This window comes from Canis aureus, chromosome 5 (assembly GCF_053574225.1).
Source record: "Canis aureus isolate CA01 chromosome 5, VMU_Caureus_v.1.0, whole genome shotgun sequence".
In the NCBI taxonomy this organism is placed as follows: Eukaryota; Metazoa; Chordata; class Mammalia; order Carnivora; family Canidae; genus Canis; species Canis aureus.
Genome location: NC_135615.1, coordinates 50,499,950 through 50,527,008, shown reverse-complemented (window position 1 = coordinate 50,527,008; position 27,059 = coordinate 50,499,950). Strand labels below are relative to the sequence as shown.

The window sequence follows — 27,059 nt, the reverse complement described above, 5'->3', positions numbered from 1 at the left end:
ACTGTAGGAGACACTGAATTCTAGGAAACAAACTAAGGGTTGCTGGAGGGGAGGTGGTTTGGAGGATGGGGTAAATGGGTGATGGGCATTAAGGAGGGCATGTGATGTGAGCACTGGGTGTTATATGCAACTGATGATTCACTAAAGTCTACCTCCAAAACTAATTTAAAATTGTTTTAATAGAAGAAGCATTATCTACTTTTTTCCCCAAAATCTTTGAGTATTTGATGTAAGAGGTTATGGGTATGGGTAGACAATACAACAGAAAGAATACTTTAAGAAATATGACAAGCAAAGTAGCCTGGACAATAGAGTTTCATACCAGCTTTGGGAACAGAAGTAAATAATAAACTCTCTTTAGAGGTCAGATATTGACAGGAAATAACTTAGGCAACAAGAGAAAGGAAGGCCTTATCAAAGTAAATCCGAATGTGTACCTCTATTATGTGCCACTTTCCATGTGAGCCCATGATTTTCAGAGCTTCCAGACAGCTTTAAACTCCATTCTTTCAAGCAAGATAACCTTAATTAAGTGACAGTTTAGAAAAAAATTGGTTTTATAACCAGACTAGAAGGCAAGCCCAATGCATATGTCTGAAACTGGGCTTGTCTACAGAATATATCAAGAACTGTTATCACTTAATAAAAAGACAAATAACCCAAATAAAAAGGGGCAAAATATTTCAACTGCATTTCAGAGAAGGAAACCTACAGATGGCAAATAAATGCTAAGAAGATGCACATTGTCATTAGTCATTAGGGAAATGCATATTAAATATATAAGAACACTACTTCCTAGGGTAGATAAATTTAAAAAAGCATTCATGCTACTAAATTCTGGTCAAGATGTGGAGAAGCTGAATTCTTATACATTCCTGGAAGAAATATGAAATGGCACAACCCTTTTGGAAAGCCATTTGGCAATTTTGTAAAAAACATACACTTGGTATCTAACTCAGGCCTTCTACACGTGTATATTATTCAAGGGGTATAATAGTATGTGTGTGTACACACATAGAAACCCATGCACAGATATTCTTACCAGTCTTATTTACAGTAACAAAAAATTAGAAATTATTTAAACATCTATTAGCAGGTGAGTGGCTAAAACAAAAATATGATGGAATGATAATCAGCAATCAAAAGCAAGCAATGACTGATACACATAAGTAAAGGATGAATCTCAAAGAATGTATACTAGTTTAAAAGAAGCCACAGAAAATACTATACTAACCATTTTATACAAAATTCCAGAGTATACAAGTTAATCTATAGACATAAAACAGATGACTGGTTGCCTGGGGCAAAATAGAGAATAGGCTGAGACACTATTTGAGATGACACATATTTTTTTTTTGTCCTAATTGTGACCATAGCTTCAGCACTTACCCAATTCTCAAAACTCATTAAATCGTACACTTTAAATAGATGCCTTCTATTAACTGAAATGACAAGCTATTACTGTGAATTCAATTCTAGGAAAGAGGAGGAAATAAGTTACATTTTATTTCAAAGCTACCATTCATAGATATACCATATTTGTAAATGAAATTATGGATTTTATATGGAAAAAAAACACAGACTATGAAGAGAGAAAGACGACATCATTCTTATCTATGTGTAGAAGACATCAAATATTTTGACCATTATTATCAACATGCAGGGCTTAATTACCTGATAAAAGAATTTTCAAGATTTTCATATTACCTACAGGAGGAGATTGCTTCGCTAGCTTACCTAAAACTACTTCTATGATAGGGTCTGAGTTTTTAATAAACCACTGTATTATTTATGCAGTGGGTATACCTGCACTTTGGTATTCCAATGATTCCCAGGCTGCTCTCCTTTCCTTCATTAAAGAACGTTGATAGCTAAAAATGTAACTATAAAAATAGCCTTACTTGCACAGCAAACATTTTCTTCCCCTTGGGTATCTCTGAGTTCTATTTGCTTCCCTAACTGACAATTATATATTATTTTATGCTCCTTTTGGCAGGACAGAGAAAATGCACCTGGGGAAGAGCAAGCTGGGTTTCCTTCTGCACCATGTTTCAGCGTGAAAACTGTCAGCTAAAATCTGACTGCTGAATTTCTATGACTGGTTCCACTACAAGTTGTAGAAAGAACACAGACTGTTTAAACAAATATCATGCTGACTCCCTGAGTATTGACAGGTGGGGAACCTTGGAAAAAAGAAAATGGGATCTGTGACATTTAGCAAGACTCTGCCACCCGTTATGTCAATAAACAATGATGGGCACAACATGCTGCCTTCCAGTGTTCTGAGGACCGATCTTTTGCATTTGGCATATGTCCTTCCTTGGTAGGCCTCATCATTCTGTTTACAAAAATAAGTACTATTAAAAATAGGAACAGGCTGTCATTAAAAAATAAACAATTGTGAAGCCAAAATGTTGTAGAGATTTGGTTATTTCTATCCTCTCGGGCACAGTGTAAATTTTCAGAAATAACAGTTTGAGGTTTTAAATTATTATTCTTGTCAAATGTCAAACAGATTTTATGGCCTCAGACATGTTCTTCCAGTGGAATATTGTTAAGGCTGAGGCATCTCCAGTGAAGTTTTCACTTTCCAGCTTTTCAGCCAATTGATCTAAGAGGGGGAAAATTGAAAAATACTAATGAAAACACCCCCTCAAAGGGAAGAGGGCTTTTAAAATTATGAACAAAATTCTAGTGAGAGTTAATATCACAGTATTTTCATTAAAATGCTGAGAATACAAGAGTTCCTAAAATGCTCCACATTCCTGCTATTTGTATTTCTGTGCCTAAAGTAGTTTGAGATACTTTACGCCATACAATTATTTCTTTCATCTTTGCAAAGAATTTTTAAAATCCTGTTAAGTTCTATTAGATGTAAAAAAAATAGAAATAATCAATGTAATCCCACTATGTGCAGCATCTGATTTTAACTATCTCTAACTCTTGTGATTTTACTTTGACTATTTGCTATATGAAAGCACTCAAGCATTATTTCCTGTCAGATTCCTGTATCAAGATGATTACAGTAATGTATGAAGTAACAAAGATACAGAGTAACTATGCGGCAAAACATCACTCTATAAAATTTATGCCAATGGCATAGGCATATTAGGCGAGATTGTATGCATATGTCATAGATTAGACTGTTTTCTTTCTTTCAAAGTGGGCTTAAGTGATGGTAGCATCTGTCTTGGAGTAATGCCATTTAAGCAGATTCTTATCCAATGTATAAGATTCCCAGTGATGTTAGAAATGGATATACTCCAAGAAGAAGTAATGGCATAAGCCAAAGCATGGACATAGGAAATATAAGTACATTTCAACAATAGTAAACACCTTCATCACTCTGCTGAGAGTAAGTAGTTTCTGTAGAAAAACAGCAAGATAAGAAAGGTAGACTAGAGTGTGAATCTGACATGTGATTAGTCTTTCCAATTTTAAAAACTATTTAGATCTTTTCAAAAGCAAATAAAAAACAATTTTGAAATACATTTTGATACCATCAAAAAAAAAAAACCTCACCATACCTCTGCTAAAATTTTTTTCTCATAAATTTGTTTTATATTCTAAGAAAAAAGTGAATAGCCCATGCATTCTATTGAGGATATATATTAAATGTATTTGTACCTTAGATCAATCTTGAAAGTCACTAGGACCCTGAAATGTTATCCATAAAAGGATCTGTTATTGATTTAAAAAGAATGAGTACCTGAAACAAAAATAATTTCTAAAGAACAGTAGAATAATTAGAACTTTGTGCATGGAAAACAAGAGTGGTATATAGTATTATGCTGACAAAAAAAAAGTGAGCTATGCTGTAATCCGATTTTGTCTGATTGACTACTGAACATGAGATGTCAATTTCTGTCCATAATAGATTAGCTTTTATCAGGACAACCCTTCCACCAAAAAGAAATAGAAAAGGTGAATGAAAGATACACAACAACTTTTGAAGGAATTAGAAAGCCAGACAGAAGGGAAATGCAAACGGTTGGAATTAACATTCCAATTTTAACAGAAGACTGATTCTAAAATGGCTCCTGAGATGTTTAGAAATTCAGAGAACATTTAATAATCACACAGGACTGTGCAAACAAAAGCTGAATCAAGAAGGAAAAGCTCTCTAAACAGAGATCTTTCATTTGGGATTTCCAGAGGACTGTGTACAGCAACAAATGCATATTGATATATACAAGCTCACATAAAAATTAAATCTGGGTTTGAATACTTGGATTAAAGTGATTTTCTCCTTCCTTAAAAACCTTTATACAAAAATATAAATGTTCTTTGGAGAGTGTAACATTATCTAAAGCTTCAAATTTTCTCTAATGCTTTTTTAAAATAAAAGATCTGGTTTTCATTTAACAAAAAATCAGAAATGTAATAAGATGAGAAAGAGCCAAATATCAAGAAAAAAAAAAAAAAGACAAGAGGAAGACTCATTGGAGATTTGGATTATTAGAGGTATCAGATTCAGATTTTAATTTCAATAGCAAAACTGTTTAAGAGATTTGATGAATTGGATTAATTCAATAGAAAACTTGAACCTACAAAAAGAACCAAATGGATTTTTCTAATTACTTCTTAAGCAAGAAAAATTATCTCACTAGAGTTGACAAAATACAGCATCCATTCCTGATCAAAACTCTTCAGAGTGTAGGGATAGAGGGAACATTCCTCGGCATCTTAAAAGCCATCTACAAAAAGCCCACAGCAAATATCATTCTCAATGGGGAAGCACTGGGAGCCTTTCCCCTAAGATCAGGAACAAGACAGGGATGTCCACTCTCACCACTGCTATTCAACATAGTATTGGAAGTCCTAGCCTCAGCAGTCAGACAACAAAAAGACATTACAGGCATTCAAATTGGCAAAGAAGAAGTCAAACTCTTCCTCTTCGCCGATGACATGATACTCTACATAGAAAACCCAAAAGCCTCCACCCCAAGATTGCTAGAACTCATACAGCAATTCGGTAGCTTGGCAGGATACAAAATCAATGCCCAGAAATCAGTAGCATTTCTATACACTAACAATGAGACTGAAGAAAGAGAAATTAAGGAGTCAATTCCATTTACAATTGCACCCAAAAGCATAAGATACCTAGGAATAAACCTAACCAAAGAGGTAAAGGATCTATAACCTAAAAACTATAGAACACTTCTGAAAGAAATTGAGGAAGATACAAAGAGATGGAAAAATATTCCATGCTCGTGGATTGGCAGAATTAATATTGTGAAAATGTCAATGTTACCCAGGGCAATTTACACGTTTAATGCAATCCCTATCAAAATACCATGGACTTTCTTCAGAGAGTTAGAACAAATTACTTTAAGATTTGTGTGGAATCAGAAAAGACCCCGAATAGCCAGGGGAATTTTAAAAAAGAAAACCATATCTGGGGGCATCACAATGCCAGATTTCAGGTTGTACTACAAAGCTGTGGTCATCAAGACAGTGTGGTACTGGCACAAAAACAGACACATGGATCAATGGAACAGAATAGAGAACCCAGAAGTGGACCCTCAGCTTTATGGTCAACTAATATTCGATAAAGGAGGAAAGACTATCCATTGGAAGAAAGACAGCCTCTTCAATAAATGGTGCTGGGAAAATTGGACATCCACATGCAGAAGAATGAAACTAGACCACTCTCTTTCACCATACACAAAGATAAACTCAAAATGGATGAAAGATCTAAATGTGAGACAAGATTCCATCAAAATCCTAGAGGAGAACACAGGCAACACCCTTTTTGAACTCGGCCACAGTAACTTCTTGCAAGATACGTCAAAGAAACAAAAGCAAAAGAAACAAAAGCAAAAATGAACTATTGGGACTTCATCAAGATAAGAAGCTTTTGCACAGCAAAGGATACAGTCAACAAAACTAAAAGACAACCTACAGAATGGGAGAAGATATTTGCAAATGACATATCAGATAAAGGGCTAGTTTCCTTTTTCCAATTCCTTTAGACATAAGGTTAGGTTGTGTATCTGAGCCTTAACTTGTTTCTTGAGGAAGACCTGAATTGCTATGTACATTTCTCTTAAGATCACTCGTGCTGCATCCTAGTGGTGTTGGAATGTCATGTTTTCATTTTCATGTATTCTTTTAAATTCTTCTTTAATTCCCTGGTTGACCCATTCATTTTTAATAGGATGCTCTTTAACCTCCATATACAATGGAATATCAGCCATCAAAAAAGAATGAAATCGTGCCATGTGCAATGATGTGGATGGAACTAAGTGGGTATTATGCAAAGTAGAATAAGTCAGAGAAAGATAAATACCATATGATTTCACTCATAGGTAGAATTAAAAAAAAAAACAAATGAACTTAGAGGAAGGGAAATAAAAATAAGGTGAAAACAGAGGGAGAGAGACAAACCATAACAGATTCTTAACAATAGAGAACTAACTGTAGGTTGCTGGAGGGGATATGGGGTGGGGAGATGGGGTAATTGAGTGATGGGCGTTAAGGAGGGCACTTGATGTAATGAGCACTGGGTGTGAAATGCAATGGCTAAATCACTAATTTTTACTCCTGAAACTAATACTACAGTATATGTTAACTAAATTGAATTTAAAGGAAAAATTTTAAAAAGAATTTAAATAGTCACATATGCATAGCTCCTTGTATATAGTTCAGTAAATAATATTAGCTCTTCATCTTACAGATAAAATTTATAATTTTAAACTTTTTTGCTAAGGTTAAGTTTCTGGACATAATAAAGTGAGGAGTCAATTAAGAGGACAATTTCTGTCCATACTACTGAATAGACTATATTATGATCAGGCATTAGCAATTGAGATAAAGATTTTAGTTGTATATCAACTTTGTCTACATTTTCCTTAATACCTCCTTTTTTTGCTTTATTTCTTTATATATGGATCTGCCTTGCTGAATGATGAGGATTCCAGTAGTTCAGACTTATTACTTATTGATTAGGAAATATTTGAGCAATTAAGTTGATGTCTCTTTGTACTGTTAGAACCTTTCCAGCATCCCACCAATAGGCAATTACTTCCCCCTGCATAAACTATGCCTTGGACTGTAGCTGCCAACGTTTGCCACGGTGACAGTAGAAAACACGATTGGCTTGCGAGACTCAAATTACAAGATATTAAAGCACACGATGGAGTATTAGAAAGATAGTCCTTTTATCAAATAGAAATTTTACTTTGAAAGAATTAAATATGTGGAAAATGTCAACTTGGCTTGCTGTATTGTCGGACCATCACAAGCCAACACATATTTGGAAATAAAAATAGAAGCCTGAAACAGTAATAAGACTCAGTATCTATATAATATATATGTGACTTAGTTCCACAGCCAATATCTCTCTTACTTAAATTAACTGGGCTATTTGATGTGAATGAGGATGTTAGCAACGATGTAGTTTTCAAGCCAGGAGATGAACAACATTCAGACTACCAGCTCTCAAAAGAACCCTAAAACTAATGGGCTGCCTCCCAACACCTTTATTTATATTTTTTAATATTTTTTGTATTGTATTGTAGTTCAATTTTCCAACATATAGGATAACACCTAGTGCTCATCCCTCCAAGTGCCCCCTTCATTGCCCATCACCCAATCACCCCAGCTCCCCGCCTACTTCCCCTTCCACTACCCCTTGTTCATTTCCCAGAATTAGGTGTGTCTCATGTTTTCAACACCTTTGTATAAGCCTTTGCCAACTTCCCAGTGTGGATGTTAAAGGTACAAAAGAGCAGATGAATTGAATGGGAAAATAAAGTAAGATATGTAGTATAACGCTGAGTCAGTACACTATTTCAGGGAGTAACACTTTAACTGATAGAGTCAGCCATGTTGGTGAACAGCATTATTTGTGATAGTTTTATGTTGCATGGAAAGTAATATTCAAGCAACAGACAGAATGGACTTGATAAAGGTTTATTTTATGTTCCTGGAGAATTTAAAAGTATTTTGTTTACCTTCAGAAAAGTTCGTTAAGACAAAATTATCAAAGATGGTTTGAAATTACTGTACTGTACTTATTACTGTGTAATAAAGAGCCATAACTCCATTTGAGTTCCTACACACCTGATTTGTTTCTACTACAGCACTTAACTTCTATTCTGGGTAAATGTAAATATATATATATATCTTATTACCCTTCAAATTCCTAACACTAGGGTTTCTTTCTGATTAAGTTTTTTAATCTCCACTTCCAACACAATGAGCAGATGCTAAATTAATCCACAAATGAATACATATAAGGCTCCTTGAATGAATAAATACTTGCCCACCTACCGAGGTCTTTGTAGTTTCTATCTCTCGTGTCAAGTCTAGTTTCTTCCGTTTTCCTTATTCCACATTTGCATTTCAAATACGTTTAAATCCAATACCTGTGTTATTTCACTCGTTCTGCTTACCCTAAAACTTTGCGTGACATTTCAATCTCCTCTGGATAATTATTTCTTCGGAGAGTGGAAGGGAAGAAAAAATTTGACACACATTTTACTCATGTATCATAATAATATATCTGAAAAGAATTCCTCTCAAATGTGAAAGGTCTTCTACTGGAGCAGTTTGTAACACCAACATTTACTACAAAGGAAAGGGAAGAAATTCCCACCAATAGAACTGTCTGCTTAACTAATTTAACATGGAAGTAGGGCGTAAATTACATCTCTTCAAGAGAGTAGAAAAGTGGATCTCTTCTGCCATTTGGGAAAATAAATTCTAAGTAGCCCATGAAATGGAACAGTTTAATTTTGTGCATTACAGTGCTGGGTAATTGAATGGATGGGCACTCTTTCAGCTCCTGCCAAATGCTATTGACCTGAATCCAAGACTTGTTGGAAGATAAGGGCAATGAGGGTCAATCCAATTTGATCTTTTAATTCCTACATTAAGTATAGTCTCTCTGGGACAGATAAGATGAAGTTCTCTGTTACGTGAGCCCAATTCCAAGAATAGTTTTTCTGCTTAGCACAGAACCCAAGACTCTGATTCGGTGGTAGATAATAGAAGAAGGAGAATGTGTCTTTCCACCTTTTTTTTTTTTCCCCCAAGAACTACAAGCTGTTGCAACTTCTTTAATTTTCTATTTAAGTGACTCCCCCCTCCTCCCCACCCCCTGGATTCTGGAAATAAGCTGTTTGACCATCTTAAGTTTCAACACATTAAGGGTGTTTCATTTTTGTGCCTGTCTTCTGAGGTTTGAAAAGTTAGGAATCACTTAGATTGCTGACTGATGTTGTTATTTTTAACCCTGGATCTGAGTTTTAGGAATTATAGAAAGTGCAGAAGTATGGTACAGATCTGAAAGTGAAACCACAGAGCCAGAAAAGGAAAAGCAAGTTAAGAGGTTTTCCGTGACAGGACAAGATAAAGATAATAAGGGTTTGATCAAAAGCATATTAATCAGGCAGAAAGGTATGGGTGTAACCTGTTTCAATTAACCAGTCTTTTCAAACAATTGGAGATGAAGATAAAAATTGAAGATTTTATATTAATTAAGGTAGATAAAGGAAGAATGGTTGGTTTTTGTTTTTTTTTTGTTTGTTTGTTTTTTTTGTAGTATCTGAGAAAAAAAATGGTTTGGGGCAAATTGAAATTGATATACTCAGGACTCCTTGGAAGAGAGCTATCTTTGGGAAGTTGGAAGTATGAAATAAGAGGTAAATAGAAGGTAATATTAATCTTTCTTTTAAATGAGAAACTTTGGCCCAGAGTTGTTTGTTCTCAGAATACCATTAATATATGGTGAGTATATTACTCTGCTTGGGCCACTATTAGAAAATACCATGCACTGGTGAACAGACATTTACTTCTCACAGTGATGAAGGCTGGAAGTCCAGCCTGTTGGATTCTGGTGAGAGCCCTCTTCCTGACTTGTCAATGACGACCGTCTCACTGTGTGATCACATGGCCTTTCCTCAGTAGGCAGGCATATACAGAGAAAAAGAGAATTCTCTTTTCCTATAAGGCTACTAATCCTATTAAATTTGAACCCTACCCTTAAAGACTTGACTTAATCTTAATTACTTCCTAGAAGCCCTATCTTCAGATACGGTTGCTTTAGGGTTAGGGCTTCAACATGAATTCTGGAGAGACCCAATAGACCAACAGAAGCAAAGCATAGTGGTACTGAATGGAATAAACTATAAGTAATTAGGAATACAAAGGTTTGTAATACATAGTTCTGTCCTCAAGAGTATTCCTGTCATACTCTATGCATACTATAGATACTCTATAATTATATACAATATAAAGAAAATGTGAAATAATTATTAGTATAATGAAATATGCAATATATAAAAATATATGTATCAATATAAAAAGAAAACTATTTGCAGCTTTTCTAATGAAACCTGCAGAGTGCTTACATGTACAAAACATTATCATTGATATTTAAATTATTCTTGTGTTTTGACTTTGCAGACATGGTTTTATTCTTTGAAGGGAGTGCAGGGTGTGAGAGAAGTTGGAAGCAGTCACTAACTCTTAGGCAACAAAAAAAGTGCATTTGTTGGAAACATCTATATAGAGAGACAAGGGACAAAGCACTCTTTAAAGCCATGTGACTTGCACAAAGAGAGACAATTACACATTAAGTGTTTATTTTTTTACATAAATTTTTCAAAGGTGTCTTTTAAGTGCTTCTAACTACTTCATTGGCATCTGACGTGTAATTACAAAACAACAACTAGAAATACATATTCTAGAAATAGGCAGTATGCAAAACTGACTTTACTACTGGAGGTCAAGGAGAAAATTATCTGTGAAAAAAATAAAGATGATTAAATCCTCAAAGGGAGAAAAATATTTTCATGATGTTGGGTCTCACTGGTTGTTTTGTTTGGCTTCTGATCAAAATATCAATGTGTAATTAGAGAGCCATGTTTGTGGCTCCTTAATACATTCATTTATATTTGCCCTTAACTCACTCTAATATGTGACCTCATGTTCACATTTCAGAAAAACAGTCATTAGAGCAGCCCAGGCAGGCTTTAGGGTGGCTTTGTAGATAGGTTTCAAAAATCATTAGTCTGTCAACAATTTTGATGGGCCTATAAAATGTTGTAACCCTGTTTATAGTTATCCACATCACCCCATCTACTGCTTCCTTGGCCCTAGGTTTTTTCTCCTGACCCCTATGTCATTACAATAAAAGGATATATGTAAACCTTGACCAAGTAATTGGGCTCAAAATTTATTACCCTAAAATAACAAGGACATAGGATGAATAATAAGCCCATGGCTATTTATTGAGCAATTAATATTTTACAGTCCTTTTGATGCAGCTCTCCTTCTGTGTCCCATACCTAGTGATGTTGTTTCTCTTGATACTTCCACTGTAGAGCTGGGACAACTGAGTTAGTAGAAGGGTGAAGGGCACTGCCTTAATTAACAGGCATGTGCAAGTTTGCACTGCAAGTCTGCTACATAAATGCTCTATAGCTCTATAACCGTGGGAAGGTTTCTTTTGTTTGTTCCACCTTTCAATATTTTAGTTTCATCCTACATGAAGGTAAAAGTGAAAATATATTACAGACCTCACCAGGGTAGTAGCTGGCTAAAATAAACATGCAATAGAATGACATAATTGTACCAGCAGTTTGTACTTTTTTAGTAAAAAATGGTGAACAAGTGATGATTGTGGTATTAGGCTGTACTTGTCTAAGGCCATGTGTCAGGTATAAATTAGAGTCTGACTTGATAACGTTCACTAAGATTTCGGTGCTTTTCCCCTTGGGGTGCTTGTAGCTGAGTGTAATCAGCATTTCACATATGCTCTGTGCTGTTTTGCTCGTGAACTCGTAGGTCATTAGGTATTTTCATGCATGCTTTGGGATTTAGCTAAAGTTAAGTGCAGAGGGCTGATATGAAATGGAGTGGAAGTACATGAAAAAGCAGTAGATTTGGGTTATAAGTGGAGACATTTACTGACCCATATCAAGTGCCAGGAGACATAGACATGTCTGGCCCAGGGAATCACAACCACCTACAAGACTCTAGCGTCCTTGTTTGTCTCTACCAAGGAACTCGTCCTGCACCTGCAGATATTCTGCTCTTACTTTCCACCTGAGCAGGAAATGAATTGCTTTTTACCCTTACAATTTTGATATTATTTACTCAGTTGTACAATTGTTGGTCTTACAGACTTGAATGTAAATAGAATATTAACAATAAAGATGATATCAGACCCATTCCTATATGAATGGACATTGAGTTGCTTCTGTATCCTGGCGATTGTAAATAATGCTGCAATAAGCATAAGGGTACATAGAGCTTTTCTGAGTGTTTTTGTTTTCATTAGGAAAATAACTCAGAAGATACAGTTGGTGTATCTATGTATAAAATGCAATATTAGCCATATTGCATGATGGCTAATATTGAAAGAAAGACAATCTTTCAATAGAAAGAAAGACATCTTGCCATTTGCAGTAATATGGATGGACTGAGACCATATAATGCCAACTGAGATGAGTCTGGCAAAGAAAAATGCTATATGATTACACTCTTCTTGTGGATCTTGAGAACCAGAAAAGCAAATAAAGAAAAAAATAGAGAGAGAGAGAGAGAGAAAGAGAGAGAAAACAAACTCATGGTTGCCAGAGAAATGGGTAGGGGTTGAGTGAAGTAGATAAAAAGAATTAAGAATAAAATTATCTTGATGAGCACTGAGAAGTGTATCAGTTGTGAAAGTATATATCTAAAACAAGCATAAGTTTTTCAATGTTAACATTTTAAAAATGAAGAAGACTTTTCCTGGATTAAAAAAAATATATGGCTATGTGCATGTGTGAGTACATGTTAACATAGCAAAGGCAAATATACAAGGCAAGAAAAAGTTAATATTGTAATGGCCACATCAGGATTTTTCCTGTGTGTGTGTATAAAGTTATATAATCTGTAAATTCCACATGACTCCTTGAATTTTTAACCAGTCTATTAAAATCATATAACTTAACACACAAGTACCTTGTCATCTAGGGAATGCATTTTAATTGTTCATTTTCATTTTCTTTCAAGATAAGCTACACATGACAAAAGTAGATTTTTTTTTTTTTTTTGGCAGATAAAGGTTTGTTTTATTGAATAACTGATCTGATTCATGATGAGGCCACTATGTACAGACAAGAGAGAGGGAGTTTTATTTCTTGGTCTCTTCCTCCTTGGACAGAGTCTTGATGATTTCCTCCTTCTTGGCCTGGAGCCGCTCTTCACGGTGCTTGCTGGCTTCCTTGGCCTTAGATCTGCGGGCCTCAGCCTGGTCAGCCAGAAGCTTCTTGCGAACCTTCAGCTTGTGGATGTGTTCCATGAGAATCCGCTTGTTCTTGAACATGTCCCTTCACTTTCAGGTACAGGCTATGATACATGTGGCGGTCAATCTTCTTAGATTCACGGTATCTTCTGAGCAGCCTGCGCAGCATTCTCATCCTCCTCATCCATGTTACCTTCTCAGGCATTCGAGCATTGGCAGTACCTTTTCTCTTACCAATGCCCATATGCCTGCCCTTCCGGCGGGCCAGAGTGTTTTTCTGGCACTGAACTCGGGAATGGACAGTCACAGGCTTCTGGATTATCAGCCCATCTTTGATCAGTTTTCGTATCTGCTGACGGGAGTTTGCATTGGAGATTTCAGGTCTCATTGGGGTCCAACCAGACCTTCTTTTTGCCACAGCGGAGGACACTGGAGGCAAGCCTCTTTTTTTTTTTTAATTTATTTATGATAGTCATCAGAGAGAGAGAGAGAGAGAGGCAGAGACACAGGCAGAGGGAGAAGCAGGCTCCATGCACCGGGAGCCCGACGTGGGATTCGATCCCGGGTCTCCAGGATCGCGCCCTGGGCCAAAGGCAGGTGCTAAACCGCTGCGCCACCCAGGGTTCCCAGGCAAGGCTCTTCTGAGGCCTGAGCATACTCATGGCTGCAGCCGCAGCGCCGAAAGGAAAAGTAGATTTTCTTAAACAACATAGAAAGATAATCACAACTTCATACTCTAGGTGTGTTTCTTCCTTCACCCCTCTTGATTGGTTTTTTAACCATGGACTATTATCAGTAATTACGTTGGTCATCTCATTTATGTTTAGATCTGAACTGAGCATTTGAAAATGAACACCAGAAAATGTGAACTTTTAATGATCCTGAATCAACTAAAAAGAGAATTATGGAGACATAGTCGTCTTGATATCATTGAGCAATTTAAGTGTTGTGGAGATGAAATAGGGTCACAGGGCTGCCACAACTGCAGAAATGATATGCCTGGGTGGATTAAGTGACCACATTTAATGAGAGTGTTCTCAGATCTATTAACGTGGCAAAATTCCTCTTTATGTTCTGTGGTGATGGTTTCCTTAGGTTAAAAGAGGAAGAGAAAAAGGAGATGAACATGCTCCCAAATCTAGGGCTTATAAAAACAAAAAAAGCAACATTCTAAGCTCCATGAAGGTGCAGATAGGAAATAGGAGATAATCTAAAGGTGTTAGTTTGAGATTAGTTTTTATCCTATCCCTCCTCCTCTCTGCTTGTCCTGCTACTTAAAGACCATTCTGAAAAGTTGAGATGAGAGAAAATTTGTTTTTCCTTGTGCCCCTCAAAAACTTACTTTTTTCACTATCTTAAAAATCAGGCAGTTGTAAATAATGCTGCAATAAGCATGGAGTTCAATGTGCATTTTTTTAGATAGTGTTTTCAACTTCTTTGGATAAATGTCCAGAAGTGGACAGGCTGGATCATACGGTAGTTCCCTTTTTACATTTTTGAGGAACCTCTATGCTCTCTTCTGTAGTGGCTGCACCAATATACATTTTTACCAATAGTGCACAAAGATTTCCTTTTTTTCCATCCACACTAGTGTTTGTTATTTCTCTCTTTTTGATAATTGCCATTTTAACAGGTGTGAAGTGACCTCTCATTCCAGTTTTGATTTGCATTTCCCTGAAGATTAGTGATGATAAGCATCTTATATGTCTGCTGGCCATCTGTATGTCCTTCATGGAAAAATGTCTCTTCAGATCTTCTCATTTTATTGATTAGATTTTTTTTTTTTTTGCTCTGCAAGTATATGGGTCTTTCATATATTTTGGATATCAACTTCTTATACATGATTTGTAAACATTTTTTCCTATTCAGTAGTTGCCTTTTCATTTTGTTGTTGGTTTCCTATGGTGTGCAGAAGCTATTTAGTCTCATGTAGTCCCATTTGTTTATTTTTGCTTTTGTTGCCTTTGTTTTGGTGTCACATACAAAATATCGCCACCAAGATTTATATCAAAGAGCTTACCGCCATTGTACTTTGTGCATGCTTTAGAAGACTTAGCATGGAATCAATTTATTAGAAAGTTTAAGCAGATATTTGCATATGCTTTACATGTATACATTAACATGTGAAAATACATGTAATTATACATACTATAAATTTATATTTTTATAGATTTATGCAACTTACATATTACACACTTAGAAAATTAACTGTAAATGCCAAAAAGACCCTAGAGGAATTGGCAAGAAGGGAAGGGGAGGTGAACTCTCCTACCCTCTGTCGGTACCAATTTTGATTATCTTCATACTATATTTATCTAATCAGAGAATCTGGGTTAGGAACACCAACATATATTTGTTTCTTTTGTTGAGAAGCCTCCAGTGGGTGTGCATATGTGTGTTTAAGTTCTAATTTTATGTTTGCCAGAAGAGATTTAAATGCTATAGTCCACTTTCCTTGGTTAGAGCACTGAACCTCTCCCTAGTGTCGCAAAGTAACTCTATGTACTGAAACTCTATGCCCAGGGGTATGTATGTATCTGTTGTAAACATTTTGCATGAAGTAAACATGATCCCTAGACATAGTTCCAAATTGCTGAGATGAGGTTATCTCTCTCTCTTTCTCTTTCTTTGTTTGTAAATATTGGAAGAGCTATCCAAAGATAGTGCAAATTTATATATGGGCAGATGAGGATACAGAAATGAGTGAAGAGAGAGTTACATGTTCAATCAGAATAAGAAGAAATTACCACTTTTTATCATTTGGTGAAGGTTTCATGGAGAAGGAAGGATTATTGGAGCACCCTACATTTTCTGCACTAGGTAAACTTCAGGAAAAGTTACCAGCCAAATGATTTAACCCTTATATGATGACATTTCAAATTCCTTTGCTTGGGCAATGTGTTTGTTTCTTTGCCTTCTCAAATGCAGGTTCATGCTATCAGAGATAGCTAAAACTGCTTAATGTATAGCAACAGTAGTGAAATATAAATCTTACAGTGAAGTTTAATGTTCTCCAACACTTCTCTTTTGAAAATTATTGGACTAAACTCTTTGTCGTCATTCTTTTCTCACTTTGTGACTTACCTTCACCTACCTGGTTTAAAACACTAATATATATATATATATATATATATATATATATATAAAATACTAAAAATACATATATAGAGAAATATATATATAGAAATCTAGCAGTCTACAGAGAAATAAGTGAGCACATCAATTTGGAGTAGAAAAAGCTTTTATATATATATACAATATATATCATTGCACAGCTGCTATATATATAGATATAGATATATATCTATATATATATATCAGTGCCATGAATCTTTGTTTTAACTCAGAATTGAGTAGGATAAAGCAGACAGACTAGACTATAGAATGGAATGTCACATCAGCATTTCTACTCAACCTTATTACTTAATTAGTTGTTTATCTTTTACCATGTTCAACATTGTGCTGTATTTTGTGAGAACCAAAAATAAGAAATGGCTGCTAACTTTCATAAGAGTATCTAAAATGGTCTATAAATGAAGTTATTGAGACAAATAAAAGAGAAAGATTTAAGGGTAAGAATAAGTCCATTTACACTAGAAAGAAGTGTGGGGAGTCAAAAGGAAACTATACAAAGAATATAATGATTTAAGGCTTTGACCACAGCCAGATCATTCAGACAGATAGGAGAACATGCAAAGGAAATAATCACAAAAGGTAAACGTTAGTGAAATCTGGTCTCGTTCATCTATGTAAATCTGGGAAGATAATATTGTAGCCAAATGCAGGCAAAGTTGGTTGTGAAAAATTTAAAAAAATACTAATCATTGCACAGCTGGTTATTACTTTTAGCTGAGGAGCTTTAAAATGTTAGTATCTTCCTTTTTAAGCAATTTAAATAAAATTTTAAAATAGAAAAAATAGAAATCTAGCAGTCTACAGTGAAATAAGTGAGCATATGAATTTGGAGTAGAAAAAGCTTTTATTTACAGAATGCCAAATAATAAATGTGGAAGTAATGGTAGAATTGGAAGATCACAACTTGGAAACAATTGCAGTAAAGATTTGGTCAACAAAGAACATGAATGGATGCTAAAAACGGTAGTTTGTTTAATAACAAACAAAATAGTTATGTAGTCTGTAACATAGTTACAGAATAGTTATGTAGTCTGTAAACATTTCCTCACAAAACGCTTACAACTATAATGGGGAAAGAGTAGCTTTAGAAGGGGGTCATTTTAGCAGATTATAACCAAGACTTCCAGCAACTGGTGAAAATTTTCATCAGTGTTGGAACATACTGACATGGTACATCTGATGGGCTGCAGGGAGGAGATTATCTCACTTGGTAATTTGTCTGCCAGAAACACACAGCTTGAATGGTCATGAGGAAACAAGAAACAAATCCAACTGGAACGATATTTCATAAAAAAACTGGTATATATTAAATATGAAAGTTAGTAAGGTGAGAAAGAACTGTGAAACTCTTCCAGACTTAAGGTAGAAAAAGCTATAGCAGCCAAGTGTGACATATCATCCTGGTATGGATCATTTCACATTATATTATTGGGACTATACGCAAAACTTGAATGCCATTTCTGAAGGATGCATGGGATTTCTTTGTACTCCAAATTTTATTTTGTAAATTATTTCAAAGTAAAAAGTACAAAACTATACCTAGGTATCCCTCATACAATATTAGATCAGGATCTCTGAGTTTGGATAGATTTTTAAAAGATTCTCAAATGACTAACATGTAGCTAAGGTTGAGTGCGGCTGGGTGAGGTGGTATCTGAGCAACAGTTCATTAAGACCATAGCTTGCACCTAGAGAAGAATTCTAAAATAAGTCTATATCTGCTTTGTTTAGTGTGAATTCTGATAATGGATCTATGCCTAGCACTTAACTGATGAATGGATGCATATGCTCAGTTCTTTTAGAGTTGCTTGTAGTGAGCTATGTTGTTTCCATATGTTATAACACTTGCAGTATTCTATATTTTAATTATTTTTCTTCATTGCTAAAGTATAATTTTGAGGTATGATTGACATGTTGCATTTGTTTCACAAATACAACTTATTCATTGGGCAATTCTATACCCCAATAAGGTGTAGTTGCCATCTGTCACCATACAATGTTATTCCAATGTTATTGACTGTATTCCCTATGCTGTACTTTTCATCTCCATAACTTATTTTAGAACTGAAATTTCTACCTCTCCATCTCATCTATTTTGCCCATTCCTCCATTCACCTCCCCTCTGACAGCCACCAGTTTGTTCTCTATATTTATATAAAGAGTCTGCTTTTTTCTTTGTTCATTTGCTTTGATTTTTAGATTCCACGTGTAAATAAAATTATGCAGTATTTTTTCCCATGTGATTTATTTCACTTAGCATAATATACTGTAGGTTAATCTGTTTTGTTGCAAATGGCAAAACCTAATTCTTTTTTTTAAGTAGGCTGGATACCTAATGTGGAACCCAACACTGGGATTGAATTCACGACCCTAAGTCACCTAGGCACCCCCTCATTCTTTTTAATGGCTGAGTAATATTCCACTGTGTATATTTACCACATCTTTATCCATTCTTCCATCAGTGGACACTTAGGTTGTTTCCATATATTAGCTATTGCAAATAATTCTGCAGTAAACATAGGGGTGCATTTCTTTCTGAATCAGTGTTTTTGTTTTAGTAAATACCCTGTCATAGAATTACTGGATCAATTGGTATTTTTATTTTTAATTTTTTTCAGGAATCTTCCTACTGTTTTCCACAATGGCTGAACCAATTTACATTTCTACCAACAGTGCGCAAGTGTTCTTTTTTTCCACCTTCTCATCAATACTTGATGTTTTTTATAGTTTTGATTATAGCCATTCTGACATGTGTAAGTTGGTATTTCATTGTGGTTTTGATTTGCATTTCCCCGATGATGAGTGATGGTGAGCATCTTTTCACCTGCCTGTTGGCCATTTGTGTGTTGTCTTTGAAAAAAATCTTTATTCAGGTCCTTTTTTGATTTTCTATTCAGCTTATTTTGGGGGTCCAAGTTGCTCCAGTTCTTTACATCTTTTACACATTAACCTCTTTTTGGTTTTATCATTTGCAAATATCTTCTCCCATTCACTAGGTTGCTTTTTTGTTTTGTTGGTGATTTCCTTTGCTATGTAAAACCTTTTAATTTTGGTGTAGTCCAAATAGTTTATTTTTGCTTTTGTTTCTCTTTCCTTGAGGAGACATATCCACAAATATGTTGTTAATGCTGACATACAAACTATATTTATTTTCTAAGTGAAAATGAACAAAAACATACTTTGAGATTTAGTAAACTTACATGACTTAGAGACATTTGATTTTCTATAAGTAGAGTTGTCATTAGGTTGAATTTTGCTAATGTTTTATATTTATATATTACATTTCTTTAAATATATTTGAACAATAATTGGTAAGTAATGCACTTGATGTTCTATCAGTGCGTCAGATAACATATTAAAATCCCCTCTCTTTTCTGCATTTGGAATATTTAGAAATGGTAGAGTGTTCACCAGCCTTCCATGCACTCCCTCTCTTTGTCTAGGCTATGTCTGTGTAGATGAGAGAATCATCTTCTTATTTTTGGCAGCAGCTGAGGGATGCAGCAGGTGTTTTGGATCCTGCAGGTAGTCCAAGATGTAAGACCTTCAAATTGGATACATTTATAGTGAGCCATATAGCAAGAGAAGAAAATGTTAAGGGTGTTGTCAAGGCTTGCTTCAAGCAAATTGTTAAATGTACTAAGGTTGTCACTGGGGCCTCCCATTCTTTGCAGTGCCCCATTTGTCTTCACTGCCACTCTTTGCTAGGTGTCTCTTAGATGCCCAGTTCACACAATCTCAGCTGACACAAGTTTTACTAAATTTTTGATAAGGTGTTACATGGTAAAGGCTTTCATATTGACCTCTCCCAGGGATGTTTACTTCCTAAAAACTGTATGTATCAAAACTTGATTTATTATGTATGGAGAGAGAATATTTTTAAAATAATAATTACGAGCCCATTTGTCTGACAAGCATTTTGTTGTATACTCTATATTATCTTATTTAGTCTTCACAAGTACCATATGAGATAAACGCCATTGTTGTTGTTGTTTTTTTAACGCCATTGTTTATATCCACTTTATAGATGAGAACTTGAAGCTTAGAGCATTAAGGCAGTTTGCCCAAGATCACAAAGCTAGTGAGTGACAGCCTTGATTTCAGCCCAAATCCATCTGATTCTAACATCTATCCTCTAGGCTTTCTGGACTGTAATGTTCTAGATTGGAGGTCACCTTAGACCATCTACTCCTGATTTTAGAGAAATTCAGGGAGACTAAGAAAACAACCTTGTGATCCAGTATCTCTTTCTAGCAGACTGGTCTTGGTTCTATAGACCATATGGTTCCCAGAATATTCACCCAATTATTCCTCTCATCATTCTTTTGTTCATGCTGCAGCCTCATATGAAGCCATTTTTCAGTTTGTGTAAGGGGTGTCTAAATAAACAGTTACTGGGGGTTTTGCTCTGACAATTTTTCAAATCTTCTCTTAGGTTCATGTAATAATTCAAAGATACAATTTAGTAGAGTAAGGCCTTTTAAGGCATCTCTGGATACATTTCACCTGCTGAGATCGGTGGGGTACAGGTCTTAAATATATAAAACACATCTTCTTAGCCTTCTCTTTGAGATCCATATTTCATTATGCATTTTCTGCATTTTAAATAAGGTTTTATGTTCCAAGGCAATTAAATTGTAATGAGAAAAAACAGAATAACTGAGAGCATGCAATATAGGCGGTATATTTTGAGATAATTGTGGCTAATCATTTTCTAGTTGCAGTAAAGTCATTTCAGTTCAAATTTATTTAACTGAGGCAATCAAGTACTCAGTAAAGACTGAAAACATCCTTGTTTTTGAGGTATTATTGAAATATATTTATGGTATGTCAACATTTTTGTATTAGTAATCCAATACATTGGTATCTTTTTTGGCTGACAACATTCAAAATACTAAAAAATTATACAGTGCTTTTTCCCAATACTACATTGCTGAAGAAACATAGGAAGTATACAATGAGGATAATACTTAAGTGATACACTATTATCTTCCTGAAAACACATAGGAAATATACAGTGAGGATAACATATAAGTGAGACACTTCCATTATGCTTCTGGAAAAATCAAATAATAACTATCATTTACTTGATGCCAGATACTGTGTTGAGCAATTAACATATGTTAATATATTTAATCTTTATAGAAATTTTAGGTAGGATTGGGGTGTCAGGATCATTATTGCTTAGTAGATTTAAATACATGATGATCTTTGGAGCTAAGCAACTTGCCTACTAGCCATATAGCTAGAAATGAGAATAGATAGCTTTCACATTCAAGGCTATCTTGCTTCAAAATTTATCCTCTTAACCAGCAGGTTTTATAACTAAGGTAAAATAAAATCTTAAGGACTCATGTTTCTATCAGCAGAATCTTTCTGGTATTGACATTCCCATATACTCATAATACAATTAAAAAACCATATTGCTTGAGAACTAAAAGTACCATCTTACTCCAATTACTGATTTGATAGATGAAGAAAATGAGAACCACAAAGGATAAATGATATTCTTAATTGAGAACATTTCAAGAAATGTTGACCAAATATTATATAAATGATTAAATTATATTCAGTATTTCTCAATATTGATCCTATTTACTTATTCTTGTAATAAAAGAAAGGCAGACTTGTCAAAGATGAAGGTCAGTTGATAGGCACAAACCATTATAGAGACAATATGTAATCTCTGGTTCACTGCTTTAACTCCTTGGAGCTCTCATATGTAACATGGAGGTAATATAACATTTAACTGCTGATTAGATGATGTTTGAGGGAATATGAGTATCTAGCATATAGGAGTACTCAATAAGAGATGAATGTTATTTACTAATTTATTAGTCTTTTTATACGTAAGTGTCACAGTCTCAGCTTTGCAGATCCCAGAAGCTCAGTTATTTTAGTGCCCTCATAAATGATCTAGCAGATAAAAAATTAGGATGTTATATCTTAGGAATGGCGTTCTAATAAATGTTTAACAATTGACTTTTAGAGGGCTTAAGGGAAGAGATAAGTTATTTTTAGAATTTGCTGAATTTTATGTGTATTGAACCAGGACAGATTTGAAGCTACCAACATGTCAACTACTTGTGTTATTCTTAAAATTTTTATTATTATTATTATTTTTATTCTTGAAATTTTAACAAAAGGCTCCCTGGAGTAGCTATTAGCTAATTTCAGCATGCATTCTCTCTCTCTAATCTGTGTGTGTGTATATGCATGTGTGTGTACATACATGTCTGTATTCATACAAAAGACATGTCTTTATAAATAGTCAAATTAAAATCATCAAATTAAAAACAAGAATAGATATATATTGTCACTGTCATTGAGGTATCATAACAAATCTTGGTCCAAGACAACTCCTTCCTTGGATACTGTTGGAGACATGGGGATAAGTTGTGCCCTTAAATAGATATCATTATAGACTAGATTCATACTCTGACCTTCTTGCCCCCATGCATAGCCCATGCCAGTGCAAAATGGTTCCCTGGAGAATGCTTCCCTTTCTTGAGTGTCCTTGATCACTGCCAAATAAACTTAGCATTTCACTCTTAAGGCAGTGATCTTCTCCCAGTATAGATTGGGGTCCTTTGAAACAAATCAAAGAGAATAGAATTCTAGAGAAGAGAAAGTCCGCATTTTTGCTGGGGTAATTGGGGGAAATTTCATGGATATAAGGTAGCATTTGAGAGCGGTTTCAGAATATGGGTACAAAGGGATATACAGGAACGCTTGGGTGGCCCAGCAGTTTAGCGCCTGCTTTCAGCCCAGGGCGTGATCCTGAAGTCCTGGGATTGAGTCCCATATTGGGCTCCCTGCGTGGAGCCTGCTTCTCCCTCTGCCTGTGTCTCTGCCTCTCTCTCTCTCTGCGTGTGTCTCTCATGAATAAATAAATAAATAAATAAATAAATAAATAAATAAATAAATCTTTTTTTTAAGAAAAAAAGTGATATATATTGACAGAAGACAATGCAGAAAGAGAGAGAGTACACCATTAAAGCAGTTATGTCCAATTTATCATGTTCATAACATATTCTCAAATACTCAGTTTTTGGCATTATAATTGGAGACTTTAGACTATTCCACAGACTTTGCATATATGAATCACCCTTTAGCACTTTGGCACAACTGAATAGAACTTTCTGTTATCCTCAGTATGCTCTTCTATGGAATTGTTTTGGCATAATCTAGTACATATGTCTTATTGTGGTGATGCCATTTCTTTACTTCTTGTTCTCAGCTTTCTATATTCAATAGCACCAGATGTTCCATCTAACAGACTTTGCTGAATAGCACTTGTCTTTATTTAAGAAAAAATTAATTTTGTGCATCAACCTTTTATGGCTCACATTGGAAGATGTTTGGTTAGCCAGTGTGCTATGAGACAACTATGGGCTATTATGGGCATTAGGGAAAGCAATGAGGGAAGGAAACCACAGGGAATTTTTGGTGATAATATCTGTCCCAACATAATATAGGATCCATGAAATGAAATCCTGAGAAATAATATTTGAAATGAAAAGTGTGACCACATTGCCAAAGCAAGTCTCTGTTATTCTGAAGCACAAATTAAACTTTTTAGATACAAAGGGTTCCACAGTAGTACTTAAGAAATTACCTTTGTTGAGTTGGGAGAATTAGCAATTAAAATGGTTTCAATCCTACTTCAAATGGAGTAGCTCAGGCTTTTTACTTTTTTTTTTTTTTTTTTTTTTAAAGAAATACTGTTTTGGTAAGAAAAATGTTTTAAAATTAATTGGATAGGCTATGAAGAACCATTGAATGTTTTTGAAGAGGTGAATGACACAATTAGATTAGTTTTAAAAGATTGTTCTGGTGTCAGGATGTATCAGGAGTGTAGAAACTGTAAACAAGGAGATTTATTGGAGGACTTTTACATTATTGAGTGAGAGATACCAAGAAAGCCTTCACAGAGTGAGGATAGTGAGACTGGGAAGGAGGACAAAGAAACATTTTAAGGGTAGTTTGAATGCCTTTCACAATCTTTTGGTTCAAAGGTTAAAAGAAAAAAAAAAGCCAATGACCATTTCAGGTATTTATGGCTTTCTTGCTATAGAAGAAGATAATATCAGTATAGGTGTAAGAAAGTTAAAAGGTAGAGAGGGCAAATGAGTTTTATTGTGAACCCAGTGCACTTGAAATAAGCACTGGGTGTCTTGTTAGACACAACAGGCCACTTGAAATGCACTTCTGTAACTTTGTAGGCCTTATCTTTCAATACACCCACATGATTATTTATGTAGATGTTAAGTAAACCATGGAAGTAGCCAAAAATGGTATGAAAACAAAAGAAAAGGTTAGAGACAAAAGTTCCGTGAATACGGAGAGAGTCTGCAGCTAGAGATTGCAGATTTTTACAAGGTATATTTGAAGCCCTATTTGAAACTAACTAGCAAGAATTTATAATGAAATCGAAAATGAACACAGAATGGGATTTATAAAGAGGGCTTCTTTATAAAAAAAAAAAAAAAAAAAAAGAGAGAGAGAGAGAAGAGGGCTTCTCTGGGTTTTCCCAGAGAGGACAAACTCTGGGAAACCCAGAGAGTTTAGTTCTGTACACTTTTCCACACTCACACCTGTTGATCATCCTTGATATGCCCCACACTTGCCCTCCTATGGGCAGTGTGCTGGTTAAAATTGTGTCCACTGCTGAATTCATCCTGACAGTGGTAATACATCCCAATGAGATAGAGACTATGCTAGCAGTTATCGACAAACCTGGTTCTGTAGCTTCTTCCCCTGTGGGATTGTCAGCATGGAATCAATAACCATACCAATGTGTCCTGAAAACTCAGCACACCATTAAGGGCATGAACTCATATTGTTTTTCCTTATTTAGTGATCTGTAATTTTTCTATTAAAAGGCATATGTGCTAAAACCTGAGGGAGTCCTCCTACAAAATATCTGTACATGTTTTTCTGCTGACACAAATGTTGTGCTCTCTTTAAACACCCCATAAATGTATTGACACAGCTTTTCAATGCTTTATCTTTAATATGTTTCTGAATTTGTACTGTATCTATGACACTGAGTTATATGAAAACAAAAAAAGGTTAGAGACAAAAGTCCCGTGAATACAAATAGTCCATTATGGAGAGGGTCTGCAGCTAGAGATTGCAAATTTTACAAGGTATATTTGAAGCCCTATTTGAAACTAGCAAGCATTTGTAATGAAATTGAAAACAAACACAGAATAGGGTCTCCTTTTATTTTTTAATTTATTTTTATTTTTTTAAAGATTTTATTCATTTATTCATGAGAGACACACAAAGAGAGAGGTGTAGACATAGGTAGAGGGAGAAGCAGGCTCCATGCAGGGGGCCTGATGTGGGACTCGATCCTGGGTCTCCAGGATCACACCCTGAGCCAAAGGCAGATGCTTAACTGCTGAGCCACCCAGGGAGTCCCAGGGTCTCCCTTTATTTTTGATGCTTGCTTTATTCTTCATTGCACATAGGATCCATGCTGCATTCTTGACCTCTTTGAGAAAAGAGGCATGTGGAAAAGTCAATGCTTGGTGGGATATATGCTCTCCAAAAAAACCCAAACAAGCAAGCAAACAGACAAAAAACAGTTTGTTTAACTGGGGCTTTAATAAGACTGTGGAGATAGGAGTTGATGGTGTGGAGACACATTTATCAGTTCATTAAAGGTCTTAATATGCATCTATGAATATGATCATCTAAATAATACTTATCTAACTCCATTTTCCTCTCCAATAATTTCTCACAAATCTACTTTCTATGAGAGTTTATTTTTCTTCCAGATTTGGCAAATAGCGTTTACTGGCACTCCTCTTCCATCCCATAGCTGATAACATTTGTCAATCAGCCAGTCTTTTTTGCTGAGTCAAAAAAGTCTTCTCAACACAAACCTGTTCATTATCTTGCCTTGAAATCATCTTTTCTTCCAACTCAGTTCAAAATTCTGTCCCTCAGTGACTGGCTCAAATGTTATTACTTCACGTAGCCTTCTATGATTTCTTCTATCAGACCACTTCCTTCTTTAAACAGTTTTAATGCTCTATTTATCAATTCTTGTATAATCACATAATATTTATTTACCTTTCTTGTTTCCCATACTAAACCTAAGCTTTTTGAAGCTAAAGATCTGTCATGATTTTTTTTGAAACTCCTGCAGCATCTATATTAGCACTTTGAATATATTAGGTAATGCATAAATGTTTAAAGAAGTATGAATTATAAACTTAAAAATATTCCAACTTTTTCTTAACTCTTGATTTTTATCAAGAAAAGGTTAAGATTCCACGTGGTCAGTATACAAACATGATTCTACTTATGTTTAGTTGCTTTCTAAAAGGTATCTAAAATTTCTTTCCTAAGATGTACCTGACAAGAATTTACAAGGAAACAGAAAGTCATGGGAAAATTTCCTGTGTGCAGCATGAAAAAAGATGATGTTAGTCTCTGCAGATGGATAGTTTTTTTCCACTTTGGTTCAAAAACTGAAAGAAATGACTTTCCCCTCCAGATCTGGAGATTCATCTTCTTTTTATTTAGGGCCCTAGAAATGCATTAGCCTAGAATCTTGAATGTTAAATCTCCATTGGCCATTTTTATTTGCTCGGCTCAGATAAAAAAAACCAATACCTCTCCTCTTTCACACTAATTCAGAATACTTTGCTGAATCTGATGAGGAAGA

At 35.1% G+C, this 27,059-nt stretch overlaps 1 long non-coding RNA gene and 1 pseudogene across 1 annotated transcript in view; one reads left to right on the top strand and one right to left on the bottom strand.

Moving 5' to 3' along the window:
- Positions 1–2,372, top strand: part of LOC144313440 (uncharacterized) — a 71,397-nt gene extending 69,025 nt beyond the window's left edge. The window contains exon 3 of the long non-coding RNA XR_013379087.1: positions 1,997–2,372. This is a non-coding gene — a long non-coding RNA (uncharacterized LOC144313440). The remainder of the gene's footprint in view (positions 1–1,996) is intronic.
- Positions 2,373–13,033: 10,661 nt separating this feature from the next.
- Positions 13,034–13,680, bottom strand: LOC144313438 (large ribosomal subunit protein eL19 pseudogene; annotated as a pseudogene).
- Positions 13,681–27,059: the final 13,379 nt, after the last annotated feature.